Here is a 13,988-nt window from a genome sequence, read left to right as displayed (position 1 = left end):
GGGGATGACGCGATTCATCACGGCCTTTCTCACTTCGCAAGAAGATCGGGTGGGTTTTCGAGAATATGGCCTACTGTCCTGGAAGAGTAGCCAGTAGGCTCTGCGCAAAGAGAGGGACCTCTTTGAAATGCAGAAGCTTCCTGTGCAACACAGCTACCATTGCTCACAGGCAACTGAAGATGCATTATACAATGGGCAACAGAGACAGTAGCCTCAGAAGGTGAACGTACACATCTACGGCTATTAACACTATTTGCACTTACAACTCCTTGTGCCCGATGAGGTGTGATGGGGGAGGCAATAGGGTGTTCTAACATAGGGGATCTACAATTAGGGCGCATTCAAGCAATTGCATATGGATGTAGACTGGGGTGTAGGTGCAGATACGGCTGACAGAGCGATTTTACTTGCGGGTGGACAGGGGCAATTGTAATTAGCAGTTCGATTATGATGACGAACCCACAAACTAGTGATCCGCTTGTAATTAGAAGTTCACAGACGCCTATTGAGACTTTAGCAGGCGCCCGGCCATAGATGAGGATTTGCAGACCATGTCGTAGCAAAGATACCTTTTTCGCCTGATTGTCGAGAAGTTGTCCCTGTTGTACTAGTTAGATTATTCAAGTCTAAACCATAGTGACCATTTCAAAGGTCACAAGGAGTTGACAATTTGAGTGGAAATTATGTCTGTATCAAATCTCTCAGTGACATTGTCTATTTTCCCCGCTTTTTACTTTTATCCAGATTTATAGACACCAACAACTGCTATAAAACTAGAGATGCTCACTGACCCCCGTGAACTGGTTTTGGTTTTGGATCTGGATTAGCTTCGTGTTTTGGTTTTGAGCTTGACAAAACCGCCCTCGTTTGTTTTGGTTTTGGTTTTGGATTTTTTAGAAAAAATCCTAAAATATGCTAAAATCACATATTTTTGCTCTTTTTTTGTTCTTACATTATTATTAACCTCATTAACACTAATTTCAAGTCATTTGCAGTCAATTTTGACCACCTCACAGATCACAATATTATTTTCACACACTTTCGGACAAATACTGCAGCGACCTGGCTGGATGGTAAGCGACAGAGCAATGACACAAACACACGGCAGTTCCTGGCACATCTAGGAAACATTGGGACACAGCAGTGGCAGAAAAGAAAACTGCAAGATGGAATTGTCCTTTGGCCCTCCTACCCACCGTTATGTTGGATCTTAAAAAGGAATCCAAAAATCGCGATATCCGACGACGTGACAATGGCGTTTTGCCTCGCTTTCAATTCCGAAGGCGCGCAAAAGTACCGAGCCTCCTCGGATTGGTACTCGGATCCCCAAAGTTTGAGTGTGTTCGGTTCTCGAGGAAGCGAGCCTGAGCATCTCTACATAAAACTCGCCACACTTTGCAAGCGACCGAATGCTGCTCACTTTGAATAAATGACGCTTTAACAGTGAACTGTTTTTCTTCATACACTAAGAAGCTGCCAGATTCCATTTTAATGAGTCATGATAATCGGACAAGAGACGCCAACAACTGCTCTGAAAATGAATCTCTCTCTTGCTCACAATCAACGCTCTTTCCTCTAGGATTCCGCCTGCAGCTAAGTGTAGCTACAAATAAATTAGCCCAGAGTGTTATGAACAGACCGTGGCCTTTCAATTAGGCTTGGACATCAGAACAGAGTGCTTGCAGCTTGAGAGTAAAGAGAATATATTCTGGATAGAGTCTGTGAATACCTTGCTGGGGGGCACATTTATTTTAATAAACACAAGGACATTATGCTTGGCATGAGGACTCGGATCTGTAAGCATTAGGTGACGCCGTCTGAATACATATTATCCATCAAAATTGTGCCTTATCAGTTCAACATCTTTAGCTGGATGAAATTAGGACAAACCTCGTGGGAGGTCGGAAATTATAATATGACACAAAATAATCACTGAAAAGCCGGCTGTAAGATCTTATGTGTATGACAACTACACGGATTAAAGAGAGATGTTAAATCCTAAAATTTAAGTATAGGCAAACAGTGTCTCCCCCTGGGGAACTTACAGGTTACCTACCTTCCTAATAAAGGATGCACAGGGCTATATTATTACCATTCCTTGAGGACCAAAGATGCTGTTATTTTTTATAAACTCATAAGATATTCAATAGATTCAGTGGTCATACAGTTTTGCACATACCTGCCAACTCTCTCGGATGTCCGGGAGACTCCAGCATTTTGGGAGGGTCTCACGGACTCCCGGGAGTGTACGGCAATCTCCCGCATCTGCGCACTTCACTAGGAAGTAGACAGAATTAGGGCCAAAATTCAGAGAGAATTGCGGCATTTGGCCCCATTCCCGCTGTAAAATGAGGCGTTTGCGTCATTGCGTAACGGGTCCAAAATTACGAGATTTTCAGAGCCCTGCCCCCCGCACGCCCACATTCCCCCGGGAGGCTCCTGAACGCCAACTACAAAAAGTTGGCAAGTATGGTTTTTATAAAGGGTCTGATTCATCAAGATACGCCTACTGAGCGCAACCTGAGATTAGGATTAAACGCACACGTTTAGACTTTGCGCACTCCTGAAATCATCAAGTCACGGATCTCAAGATACGTGCGCTGTTGAAGTCAGGTGTAGGTCTGCTGTGCTACACAAGATGCTGCAGGATACGTCCAACACCTATGTGGATTAGACATTGGCGAAATAACGCACCGAGAAAAAAAAGAAATGATTGAATTATTGTCACCTGTTAATAATATAGACATTAATTGTGAAAGAGTAAAAAAAGTGTTTTGTTTTGCTTTGTTTTTTCCATATGAAATACATTTATTATGATGTTCTTAATATCTACTGAACATAAAATAGATTTGTACTGTTGCTCCTGATTGCAAACACATGTTATAGCATGCATACAAGAGTATCATCACTAGCTGGAGCAAGAGAGCTTGATTCGGACGTGGCTGCCGCACTCCAGTTTGGCACAGGGGGGGTGCCCCTATTTGCGTATGAAGACGGAGCGGACATTGCTGCGTTTACTGGCTTATGTTACGATTCTGGGCAAGCGTAGAATGATTTTGCGTACGATACGCTCAAAATCAGCAGATACGCTAGCGGTGAATCAGGCCCCAAATGTGCTATATCAGTAGTTTGGGTCTAGATAGTGTTTGGAATCAATTATTTCTAATTTCTGCGACCTGTTGTTCTCTGAATTTCTGATCATTTAATTTTTGCTATATGTTCATATTGAATAAATAATAGGTCAGTTAAAATTTCTATACAGTCTCTTAAAGAGCTGACGTAAGTAGGGCTGCTGCAACCATTAGGTGAAACTAGGCATTGAAATAACGTCACTCATTCCAGGGGCGCATGTAGGGGGGGTTTCTGGTTGTCACAGCCAAGCGCCACCCTCCAAGGTTTGAAACGTGGAGATGTTGCCTACTGCAACCAATCAGATTCTAGCTATCATTTTGTACAATGTACTAAATAAATGATAGCTAGAATCCGATTGGTTGCTATAGGCGACATCTCCACTTTTCATACCTGCCGGAAACTCGCAGTCTGATGAATTTACCCCCAAGTCTGATAGGTCAATGATGCTGCCCACACCTCCGTCTGCCAAGGTAATAAACAGCAGGTTTGGGAGACTGGAACAAAATAATCCCCACCCTCGATAAACCAAACCTTCCCCCAGCTTTGAAAACCCACCCATACTCATACAAAGCCACACCCATTTTTTTGTGATAGGTCATTCCCCCGATGGGGCCAGAGATTCAGGACAGTCCTGCCAAAATCAGGACTATTGGAAAGTGTAGAAAATATGTATATACCGGTGCTTAGTCCCCCTTAAATCCCTCTTTTTATAAATGTTATTTAAAATATTTTTTAAAATGTCATGAAGCCAATGCTCTAATTTACATATTAAAGTTAAATCCAGTGAATTAGAAAATGCAAAGTGACCCAGCAGCTATAAACGTCTGGAAAAGAAGTCTTGATACTGATCTAATGTTTTGTCATAGTGATTTTATTGAACATCTGTGCTAATAAAAATGGAACACCATATGCGCAAAGAAACGAAAACTTACTAAAAGTCTCATAAATATGACTAAGGCATTAAAAAAAATATTCTGTCATATGGGTATCAATAAAGAAAAATGCTTTTTTATGCTTTGTGCTGTGAGAATGATTTACATTCTGTCACCAGAGAGTGACAGAATATAACTGGCTATCCTTATACCTTTATTTAACAATCAGGGGAAAGAGATCAAGCTGCAGTTTGTGACGTTTTTCTGTGTTTTCGGGTATTTTTGCGGAGGGGCATTGACTCCTCTCACTGCTGAAATCAGGGGGGGAAGTACAAAGTCTGTTGGAGGATTTTGGCCCTAGTGGATCAGGCAAGCAGCTAGCTAAGGGTACGTAATACCCCAGATTCCATGTAATAAGCCAAATCTCATATTAAAAATTCCCATTTGGATGTAGTTTTAAAGGGCTCACACCTGTTACCCATTGCTCATACTTACCTACTTTCTTCAGCTCTCTTCCGGGAGCCAGCCAGTGGAGGGGGGCGTGAGGGGGCGGGGCGGCCAAAATCGCGTCATTTCGGCCCCGCCCCCTGTGACGTCATGACGCAAATTGCGTCATTTGACAGCGGGGGGCGGGGCTAAACGCCGCGATTCATCGGGAATCGCGGCGTTTGGGATCTAATTCTGCCCACTTCACTAGGAAGTGGGCACTTCCTAGTGAAGTGGGCAGAATTCGGGAGATTGCCACACTCGCCCGGGAGTCCGGGAGACTCTCGCAAAATGCGGGAGTCTCCCGGACATTCCGGGAGAGTTGGCAAGTATGCCATTGCTGCCACACCGTGCTGGGCTAATGGTTCGATCCCAACCACAATGTGGCGCTTGTATGTTCTCCACTTGTTTGTAAGAGTTTTAATTTCCATCCCACAGTCCAAAAACGCGCTGGTAGGTTAATTGGTTTCTGACAAAATAATGGAGTGCGTGTTTTTGACTGTAAGTGTGTTTGAATTTAGACTGTAAGGCCCAATGGGGCAGGGACATAGATGAATGATTCAATAGTCTCGAGAAAGCGCTGCTTAAAAGCACTGGACTCACTATAGCTACTCCTACCACAGAATGCTCTTATGGAAAAGAGCCTTGTTATAGCAATATCTGCTTTAGATTATACTTGCCAACTTTTTCTCGTTGGCTTCAGGCAGATCCCGGGGGAGGTGGGCATATGGGGTGGGGCTTGACGAATTGCATCATTTTGGCCCCGCCCCCTAAATGATTGTCGCAATTTTTTGGCAATTACAGCAGGGGGCATGGGAATGACGCAATATTTGCCCCCTCCACTTATCTATTGCGGGGACGAGAACCGGGAGGTTGCCCTGCTCTCCCGTGAGGTCTCCCAGAAATGCAGGAAGTCTCCTGGACATTTCGGGAGAGTTGGCAAGTATGCTTTAGATACAATAATAAGCATTCAACACAAGTCTATGGGGTAGACTCAATTCAACGCAATATGCCTGGAACTGCACAAGGAGACACATTACGCTGTTGTTGGAGCTGAAATCTCTGCTCATCTTGAATGAAAATTCCTTACCGTAAGAGGTGGCGGCGGTCGGAGCCGGACATGACGGTGATGTCCGGCGGCACATTGCGCTGAATCGAATCTCCCTTTATGAGTTCCAACCATCATGGTGCATCTTGATAGGACATTTCAACAGATTACCCAGTTATGGACACCCAACTATAGAAAATATGAGATTTGCTGGCTCAGAACTGCCTTCAAGCCATGAGCTTTCAAAACACAAGGACTCGTCAGACCCTCTCTCAACGAGAAGAACAGACGCACTGTTTTAGCTCTTTGGGAGAAGACTGGATGGAATTCCTCCCCCTCTACTGAAAGCGACAGCACAATGGGTGAATGTATCAATCTGCGGTAGATTTCCTGAGGTCTGCTGGAGGTCATCATACCGGCATTTTTATAAAAGGCAAATAATTGATTTGTCAATATCTCAGATTGATACATTTACTCCAATGTGTCTTCTGGCAGCTCGTGTGACATAGAGCGACCTGTCCAGAAACGGACAACCCCATTAAGTGACATCACAACAAAAAAATCCAGCATCACTTCACCTGTTCAAATGACCCCATGTCGGCCACTGTGACGCCCGAAATGCGCTACAATGCAGTGATAATTGAACATTCTGAAAGTAACTTCATTGTGTTCTTTAAATCCTTGTTATATATATGAGTTGGATACCATTTGAAGATGGTGGCAATAGCGATATTGTGTATACCTCCAAAAAAATTGCGATTTCAATAATGCCTACAGAAAGAAAATAATGACTTAGAATAAAAATGACAGTGTAGATAGCCGATATCCTTACGCTACATCCCGATTGCTGTTAACGCCGGCAGTTTAAATTTACGTCACTGTTCATAGTCACAGTGATATCTCCGTATTTAAAGCGCCAATGGCAGGACCCCATGACTTTCATATCTCATTTACAAGCTAGGATTAGGCATAGGCAAAGTCATTATTTTCTTTCTGTAGGCATTATTGAAATCGCAATTATTTTGGAGGTGTAACCAATGTCGGTATAGTGGTAGTCATTAATATGATTAACATATATATATATATATATGTATTAATAAATGTAGCTAGTTTTCTAATCGTTCCTTCATTGAAAGGTGAAAGTGTGTACCCAGCTTTACTGTTGCACATATCTGCGGACCTTAGAAATAAAAGATAATAATAATAATAATAGCCGATAATCATTTTCTGATCTTGCATTTATTAGTGAATAGATACAATGACTTCTTTCCTGCTAGACATTCTAAATAAAAGGGCAATTTAAAGATATTTATCCTTTCGCTCCATCTGTTTCCTCAAACTGAATAATACAACAACAAGACAATACGACGGTATACTGAAAATCACAATAATAACACTGAATTATTCATAAGTGTCTTATAACACAACAAATCCATTGACGTGCGCGATGATTTTGCTTCAATATTCCATCTAAGGTGTAAAACTTAGAGATTGTTATACATCTCTCTTCCCCCCCGGGGGCGCTGAAGTTGGTTATAGTGTAAATGGCTCACAAAGAGCATTTTAGTGTTTCTGAATGAGGCTGAACTCAAGGGATCTACAGCCACCAATCTCTGATAAAGCTATATTTTTTGTTTTATATCTTTGCTTTACCCAAAGTGCATTTACGGTATTAGCCTGGGGGCATTTTTTTTTTTTGCTTTTTCATTAAACCTGTCGGAGAGATCCTAACTTGACAAAGGCCCAAGCACATATTAAAGGGGGAATGCACCTTCAATATATATTTATTTATTTTTTACAAATATATTCACCCCGGCCTTCCGGACATTTTTCTCTTACCCGCACCTGCTACAACCTAGCACCTATACTGTTCTGTGTAATGTAGCACATTAGCGCGTATTACAGAGGACGGAGATCTGCATGGAAACTTGGGAACATAAATCTGTTACCATGGAGTTGGGCCATTGAGCTGAGCGGAACGCGGTGCTCAATCATTGCTAGATTACCAGACATGTAAGTTTACATCGTGGTGTTTGCGGTCTTATAAACTAAGGTAATTTCTACCAGTTATTTATACATGGAAAATTAAAAAGTATATTATGTACACACACACCACACACACACACACACTTATATATATATATATATATATATATATATATATATATATATATATATATATATATAGAAAAACAGGGATAATCTGCACTTTCCAAACACATAATTAATGCTGTACTAAATACTGTTCTATAATAAAAACAGGGAATGTTAGTTCCACATATTGCAATATATGTTACGCTGACCAACTCACGTCAAAATCTTCCCAAGCTGGTCAGTTCTAACATGATCAAATGCTATGCTATTTTATCTGGGCTTAAGGCTTACCTGCATAAATGATAATAAAAATAGCATAGCATTTGATCATGTTAGAACTGACCAGCTTAGGAAGATTTTGACGTGAGTTGGTCAGCGTAACATATATTGCAATATGTGTAACTAACATTCCCTGTTTTTATTATAGAACAGTATTTAGTACAGCATTAATTATGTGTTTGGAGAGTGCAGAGTTTCCCTGTTTTTCTGTCTATACAATGTGGGCAACCCCCTCTTGCACCCCAGTCTGTACATGGTGAGTGCAGAGGATCTATGTCTGTTTTTGTTTATATATATATATATATTGTGGGCCCACCCCCTGCTTTCGATTGGTCGAAAATGACAAAGATTGACAGGGGTGGGGCCTAACGACGCTATTGGCGTGGCCACGCCCCCTCGACGGACTCCCTCCCGGACAACTTATTTGAAAAGTCGGCAAGTATGGCATAGGAATTTCCTCAAATGTATACCAACATCATATATGATGTATCATATGTAACCTTTACATATATTTACACAAACACATATGTTTAAATGCATATATAATTATATGCAAACCATATTTAAACATATACATATGTATATATATGAAATACAAGCACACAAGTTATGTTTAGTCTGAAAAAACCTCTTATAAGCTTTAATGACAGGTTTAGGTGTTGCTTATATTTTTCACCTTGCGTTAAAGCGTAGGAGAGTTTAGAGAATACAAATTTTTATAAGGATGCAAAAAAAAAAAAGTGCAAGTTTGTCAAATTGCCCCAACATAACTCTAAACCTCAGTGTTTCCCCATAAGCCTCATATGTTCTGTTCCACGTGCGGCATGTGACAGCCCGGCCTCTCAGTCAGACGCAGACAAGGACCTTGCACTCTCTTCCCGAGGCAGACGGTGCGGTACAAGTATGTTGCCACAGGGGACCCCTCCGTGTCCTAGACTGCAATGATTTCCTGTCACCTCTGAGATGACGCCGGAGAAATATCAATATAGTTATGGGTAAGACGTCTGCGAGTTTCCTCTCCCTCTGCGGACACTCTGGGCTTCAGCTAATTAAGCCCGGCTCTCTCTGCAGAGGTTTGTGTTTTATGCTGCACGTGGTTTCATCTCCAGGAAGGAAAGAACGTTGTATATTCAGGAAGGATAACAGTTTGCTAGGATAAATAATTGTTTTATTTGAATTAAATATACTAAGCTTACCCATACTTACCAACTTTAGAAAGTTGGTTTCCGGGAGCCTGCCGGGGGAGGTGGGCGTGATGGGGGGCATGGCTCCAAAATGCGTGTCATTTTGGACCCGCCCCGTGACGTAATGATGCGAATGCGTCATTTGACAGCGGGGGCAGATGTCGCGATTCAGGGGGAATAGCGGCGTTTGGGACCTAATTCTGCCCACTTCACTAGGAAGTGGGCACTTTCTATTGAAGTGGGCAGTTCCGGGAGATTGCCACACTCTCTCGGGACTCCGTGAGACTCTCGCAAAATGCGGGAGTCTCCCGGACATTCCGGGAGAGTTGGCAGGTATGAGCTTACCAACGTATTTACCTGCGGCATGACCACTCCCTCTTCTCAGGAGGTGCCCGCTGTCCACATTCCCAAACTCATAGGGTCTGATTCAGTAAGGTATGCAAAAGGAAAGTAAATTGTCTTTTTTTTTAAAATGTACATATTTCGGGTATGCACACATTTATATTCAGCAAAGAGCAGATGTACAGATATGTTTCTTGATGAATAGATGTCTAGGTCCTCTCTCCTCAAGCAGAAAATACACTGCAGAACACGTCCAATGCATATGTGGAATATAAAGTCCCAAAAGACTGCACAGAAAAAAAAAAATTAATTACGGAAAGTTAAGCAAAAAATTGAAAGTTTTCTTACTGACGTTTTCTGGACAAAACCATGTTGTAATGCAAGGGGTGCAAATTAGTTTATTATTTTGCACATACGTTAAATACTGTCTGTTTTTTCATGTAGCACACAAATACTTGATAGCTTTTTTTGTACACTGAAATGTAAAGTTGATCTAGGGCATGTCCTACCCCAACTATAACTCTGTCCCCACATTTTATATTTATCTCCCCCTCCAATGCAACATGGTTTTGCCTTACTTACTTACTTTTGCTTAACTTTACTTAATGAATCAGGTATGACATGTCGTTACTGTACATTGACTATCTGCATACGCCAAGTCCCCTCTCCATTCCACTCATGAAATCGTAGGCTGTGGAAAGTGACCAGTTCTGGTCTTACGCAGAAGGATTTTACGCAATATACAGCACATATCGGCATTTACGTTCCTTAATGAATCAGGCCCATAATGTTGAGATATTTGTGTGACATTGTTTCCCCGCAAAGATTTTGACATGAGGATCTCGGTCCGTCCACTGGAGACCTACTTATGCTTCATTTAACTAATTAAAATAAAAGTAAAAATAGAGCTTAGTGGTCCTGACAACCCCCCAGATAAATTAGGTACTCTTCAATACTCAATTTAATTTACGTTTCTGCAAATGACACCAAATAAAACACGGCACATCAGACGTTTTCTGCGTACATATTTACTTAGCTTGGTCAACATTTTGAAGACGATCCTTCCTTGAATGTCAGAAAAACTCTGTTTACATATAAAAGCCATTTAGAAGTTCTTTACTACTCGCTACCATATATTGTGTGAAAGTCCATCCCGCATGCTAAGTCACTGTCTTGAATCAATCAATAAACTGCCCTATTAGTAGCAATATATGAAACAGAGCTGTCACTAGACACTTACAGCTGGTTACCCACTGACACTTGGATAATGCTATTGATAGCTCATGTCAAATGCAATCGCTGTACTTACAATGGAGGGCATTGACCATAATGCTTAAATTATAGTAAACCCGAATAAATCGTGCAGACAGTATCCAAAAATACATCCACAACTGGGGCAAACGCAGGATTTGTAGAGGGGGGTTTCCACACCACGCCGCCAGTGGGCGTGACCAGCATGCATGGGGGCGTAGCTATAAATTTAGACAGTGCTTGGCTGCTCTCCAAAACTTCCTATCCCCATAATATACCTGGGCAATGCTGCGTGGACTACTGTTAGGTGCACGCAGATCTCCCTTTTCAAGCAGAGCCGTGTGAAGTGGGGGCAGGTTCCAGCCACCTCACTTATACAGTGCCCCAGGCTTGGAGGGGGGTTTCCAGGCACTAGGAAACCCCCCTTCGGTTTGCCTGTGCACAACCGCTCCCCACCACATGTGCAAGTGGGTATATAGCTGTAAGTAGGTCCCTTTCCTATACCCGTTTACATGCTTTTACTAGCTTTAAGAAAATGCCAATAAAAGCATGGTTGTTAATGCCAGGAAGAAGCCTTAAATAGGCAGTCAGGTCTAAGTATACACATTATCATAGAATTATATTTATTTTCAGTATATAAACCTCTACTATTTAACCAGCCAAAACAATTATGCTCAGTCGCAAGGGATAAGTACAAAAATATCAGATCCAGGCATATTATAATCAATACACTAACATTTTTCACCTCTTTTATTTCATTTGGACTATTTTACTGAATATACTTTTATGGTTTTATTTTTGTGTGCGTTGCTTTTCCAAGTGATTACATATTAGTACCTAGAGTCCTTGGGGGAACCTCATGGTTAGCAATGTCGGTGTTGTTACTTAGTTACACGGTACACAGTCACTTAGAAACACTAATCTAGCTATTTGTTGCTAGGGGCAACTTGCCGAGCCTTGAAAAGTGTTTTCCCTGCTGCTGTGAGATGGCTCTACTTAATTTTGACATTTTATTTCATTTACTTGGCCTCGATTTAAAAATTGTGCTGTGTCTAAGAGATCTTGCTGAACGCAATGTTGCGATTTTCAATGCTAAAAGATGACAATGTTAAGAAGGGCGCCTTGGTTTTAAACTGGCGTATAGATGATCTGCCCAGGGCACGACAAGGTACATGCCTCGTTTCTGTTCTATGAATACAGCAGAGCAAACCAGAAGTGTCCCTAACTATCTGCTCAAAGCTGACAGCTACCAATGGGCAGTTGTGATACATTTGACCAACTTGCCCCCCAAACATCAAGATCTGTTCATTTTTTGTCACCAAATGCATGGTGGGGGGGGAGAAGGATACGGATGTGGTCGTAATCCTTTTGGGGCAGCACAGTGGCTCAGTGGTTAGCACTTTTGCCTTACAGCATTGGGGTCATGAGTTCAATTCCTGACCATGGCCTTATGTATGAGGAGTTTGTATGTTCTCCCCGTGTTTGCGTGGGCTTCCTCCGGGTGCTCCGGTTTCTTCCCACACTCCAAAAACATACTGGTAGGTCAATTGGCTGCTAACAAATTGATTCTAGTCTGTGTGTGTCTGTGTTAGGGAATTTAGACTGTAAGCTCCAATGGGGCAGGGACTGATGTGAGTGAGTTCTCTGTACAGCGCTGCGGAATTAGTGGCGCTATATAAATAAATGATGATGATGATTTTTGTAGCTATCATAAGTCACTTGATAAACATCGCAGGAAGTCTCTAAGAACATGACACGGCTAACAGTCAAGAATAATAGCTCGCAGTTCGAAGTCTATGAGGGGAATTCAATTGTCCGCATTACTCGTGAGAGCAATGCAGCCCGCGCATTATTACTGTTAGTATGGTGATAGTGCACGTTAGTACGATGATTTTAACGCTGATTTTTTGCTTGCAGCGCTGAGAGCCGCGGGCAGAAATCCAAGTTAAAATTACCGTACTAACGGTAATAGTGAGAGTAACGCCAATTAACTCCCACCTATGTGTCTTGCACAAAACTGTACCAGCAAACAGCTGTGTCACCATGTATCTGTTTAAAGGATTTATGTACATAAAACAATCATTTGCTTTTCTTAGCTGTGAACGCTGAAGAAGAGGAGTGTCAAAATAAAGCCTGTTTTGGGGTGTTCAGTGGATTGAACAATGAAATAAGTCTTGCAAATCGGTAACTGAATAACAGAAATGATCATGTTCAACATGATCATTCCTATTACGACATTCCTGATGATACATGTTCTGCACAGTGATATATTTAATTTTTAAATGAAAAATAAAATGTTTTGCAATCATCGATTCGGTATTGTCATTTCGGAAACGTCCAGCGCAACGGAGCATAATTACCTAGGTGTCATTTTGTAGTCTATTAGAGTAAACGCAAACTGAAAACGGGTCTATGCTGGAGCGTTATAAAGATGCCGGAGCAGAAGGTATCAAGCAGACATCGCTTGACCTTGCTTTCAGTCTCTCACCAAAGGGATTAGCAAATGCCCCATTTTCCAAAGCATCTTCCATTACTTTGATGAGCAATTAAAATGCTAATTAAAAAACAATCCAAAAGTCAATACTCAGAAGGTTATGATATAATAGGATCTAACACACTTACTGCTATTGGAAGAGATGCGAAGGTCATACTACATCTTAGAACATAGTGTAAGTCTTGTACAATTAACATGGATATTACTTAGATCTTTAGCAAAGTTTGAACATCCCTTTATTCATTGTGTTTTGGTACTTTGCTTATTTTTTTGACCCTGATTTCTTTGAAGTTTACTAATCAATAGTTGGTAACAACCTCTTTGGAGCAATATTTTTGCTAATGAAGGAGGAATCGGCGGCTGTCGAAGAAATGTATTTTCTTGACATAAAAATGTAATTAACCGTTTCAAAATTAAGTCTTAGGGCTAGATTTACCAAGCTGTGGGTTTGAAAAAGTGGGGATGTTGCCTATAGCAACCCATCAGATTCTAGCTGTCATTTATTTAGTACATTCTGAAAAATGATAGCTAGAATCTGATTGGTTGCTATAGGCAACATTCTCACTTTTTCAAACCCGCAGCTTAGTAAATCTAGCCCTTAATCTATTTCCAGAGGAATATAGTAATGGATGTATAAAAATATTTGTTTTGTGGAACTTCCACAAAACTTTTCAAGATTAAAACCTAAAATTAGTTCAGTCTCTGGAGCTAGCACCACAATTAAATTATATATATCCTGAAACCGGATTATTGACAACATGATCATGAATCCCACTCAGCAAGCTCGCTGCCTAGGTGTAATCCTT

The 13,988-nt window shown here is 41.4% G+C and overlaps 1 protein-coding gene across 5 annotated transcripts in view; it reads right to left on the bottom strand.

Moving 5' to 3' along the window:
* LRRC4C (leucine rich repeat containing 4C) overlaps positions 1-13,988 on the bottom strand; it is a 610,411-nt gene that overhangs the window by 375,240 nt on the left and 221,183 nt on the right. The window lies entirely within an intron of this gene.

Source organism: Mixophyes fleayi, chromosome 10 (assembly GCF_038048845.1).
Source record: "Mixophyes fleayi isolate aMixFle1 chromosome 10, aMixFle1.hap1, whole genome shotgun sequence".
Taxonomy (NCBI): domain Eukaryota; kingdom Metazoa; phylum Chordata; class Amphibia; order Anura; family Limnodynastidae; genus Mixophyes; species Mixophyes fleayi.
Note: the sequence above shows the minus strand (reverse complement) of the source record. Positions and strands in the feature narration are given on the sequence as shown.